This window comes from Onthophagus taurus, chromosome 4, assembly GCF_036711975.1.
Source record: "Onthophagus taurus isolate NC chromosome 4, IU_Otau_3.0, whole genome shotgun sequence".
Lineage (NCBI taxonomy): Eukaryota > Metazoa > Arthropoda > Insecta > Coleoptera > Scarabaeidae > Onthophagus > Onthophagus taurus.
Window position 1 is genome coordinate 2,688,477 of NC_091969.1, and position 2,814 is coordinate 2,691,290.

Genomic DNA, 2,814 nt, shown 5'->3' on the forward strand with positions numbered 1-2,814 from the left:
CAAATACCAACTTTAGTATGAAGTTTAATGTAAAAAATATTTAAACTACAATTGGTGCAAAAACGCAATGGGATAAACAGTATAATCATTTCTTTTGATACTTCGCAAACCACTCTTCATGTAAATGAACGTTAAACTTACTACACATATATTGACGCACTATATCCATTAACGACTATTTTTGGGGAAATCACCGAATAAATGCGTCTACACTGTTTTCTGATAATACGAAAGATGATGTAATCCTTATATGTCATCATACATCTCAATGGTGTGTTTTTGCACCATTAATGTTTCAAGTCGTATTTTCAGAATTCATATTTTTATTTCGCGTTTCGAGATATATATCAGGAATATATGCAGTAAAAACTTGCAAATGTCAAAATTTTAAAGAATTTTATACACTAACAATAGTTTTATTTCCATTGTATATTGTGAACAGAAGTTTTCAATAGAAAAGAATTGATGCAAATATGGTTTAAAAGCAAGAATTATGAAATATTTTGATATGTACAGCCATCAACCTTATAGAGTTATCGTACAAACAGCTAGCACCTTCAAATCTGGAAATATAAAGCTGTAAAATAATTTTAAAAACGCTTGTGCGTTTTCCCACCAGTGGGACCAAATGGGTAAAATAAACTTAAATTTATTTTTGTTGCCAACATGTACAATGCGATCAAGAAAGCCGGTCCGCTAAAAACTACTTTCCCAAGCGCTTGATGCCAATACTTACTGCCCTCGTCACAGCGGCCACACCCTCCTTCCACTTGTTTTAATAGTGGTGGGGAAATAGGAGGAAACTTTTAGTTTAGTAAACATAACCTTAAAAACTCACACGCACAAAATTAAAAATGTTACTCTCGTTAAACAAAATTCGAAATTAATTCTCTCTGGAGTTAGATTGGTGGATGTAAATTTAAATTATGATGAAAATAATTAAAAAGGATTAATTAATAAAAAGAAAACCCTTTAAACTACTTTTGTAATTAATTTATTTCATAAATCAAAAAAAGATCTTTTATTTTATTATAAAAATAAAGGTTTAGAAGTTTTATTTATTATAAAACGAATTCAAAATGTTGACCATTCTTTTCTAAACATGAAGTGATTCTTCTTTTCATATTATCGAAGACCTGTACAAGTTGCTCTGCAGTTATTTGTTGAACATTGTGTCGTATTGCATCTTCCAATTCTTCTATGGTCTGTAAACGGTTTTTGTTGACAGAATTTTTGAAATGACCGAATAAAAAGAAATTTAGTGGGGTTAGATCGGGTGAGTGAGGTGGCCAACATCCTCTACCGATTACTCAATCATCATAAAATTCATGAAGGAATCTTTTGTTTGTTCGTGCAGTTGCATTGTCATGTTGAAAAAATCCTTCTTCCAATTCATCATCATGTAATTATTCAATGAATTCTTGTAACAAACCTCTTTGACAACTTTACTAATGTCATGACATAAGGTAATTCACTACATTTTCCAGGCATGTCTCCCTAAATTCCTCTACACAAAGACTTGTTGAATATTTTCATACCCCATTTTGATCTTTTACTCCATTTCGAAGATAAGATTGGAGAAGAAACTTTAAAACTTGTCTTCTTCTAAGGTGAACGGCATGATTTAACCTAAAAATAAATCAACGAAATTTATGCCAAACCGATTTAAAATAAAATAATTATTTACCTTAGAGAAAAATCACAATCGAATTTTTGTCTTAATAAAGACAGATAATATTAAATAAAACCGCAATAAATTCATAATGAAATATTGAAAACACCAAACGCCAAAACCAAGAACACGACTCTGAGCTCAGCTGATCGAAACCATTGAAACTAAAAATCGATATCACCTCGTCGACCAATAAGAACGTTGAAATTAAAAACACGTAGAGATGGGAGGAGGCTGTGACGAGGACAGTAAGTATTGGTATCAAGCGCTTGGGAAAGTAGTTTTTAGCGGACCGGCTCTTTTGATCTCTCGGTATCTTCCTAAATTACTTAATAAACTTTTGTTTGGTGTTACGGCGGTGAGTGGGGATGTTGCTAATCAGACTGACAACGGTGAGGCCACTGATCCTCCGATATACAGGCTGTCCCGAAACTCAACGTCAAGCGGGCACCGGGTGAGAGGCCAACCCATACCTGTTCTGGCAAAAATAAGAAAAAAATTCGATGTCTCTTAGTTAAGTGGTAATAGACATATTTTTGAAAATGTTAAAAATCGTTCCCGTATCTTTAGGTACTACGGTCAGAAATGTTCGCAATTTAATAGTGATGCTTTTAATAATGTATTCCTCATGAATCATGCTACTATAGGAGTCACAAATCGAACAACGAAAGTAGTTAGTTTTGCAAGAAAAAGTATTAGTTTAGTAGTATAGATTCGCCGATTGTAGAACCTCTTCCTCGAACCTGCGTTCTAGGAGGAGGTTCTTGAATCGGCAAATTTTTTGGGGGTCAGAGGAGGTTCGATGAGGAGAGGAGGTTCTTGAATTGGCGATTCTTTTAGAGGAGATTCGATGAGGAGAGGAGGAGGTCATGCCTTTTTGACGAATATTAAAAATTTATTTATTTATTTATTTAGGTCATGTTATATTGACGAAATTATTAAAAATTTATCAACCTGTTTACCTAGATGAAAACAATTACTATGTTTATCTTTCGACGCTTCTCAATGAACTGTTAATGTCTTCGATATACCTCTTACTTTATTATACACAAAGGTATACGGTTTTGAGACATGTAGGTATTCAAATAAGTGAGTCATGACTTACCTGCGAGATATATTTTTTTAATATATTATGTAAAGGT

General features: G+C 33.0%; 1 long non-coding RNA gene across 1 annotated transcript; it reads right to left on the reverse strand.

Moving 5' to 3' along the window:
* Positions 1-1,067: 1,067 nt before the first annotated feature.
* LOC139429661 (uncharacterized) lies at positions 1,068-1,872 on the reverse strand. Its single transcript, XR_011640215.1, has 2 exons — positions 1,688-1,872; positions 1,068-1,629 (listed from the first exon to the last, which is right to left on the reverse strand). It is a non-coding gene; the product is annotated as an uncharacterized lncRNA (long non-coding RNA).
* Between the last annotated feature and the right edge of the window lie 942 nt (positions 1,873-2,814).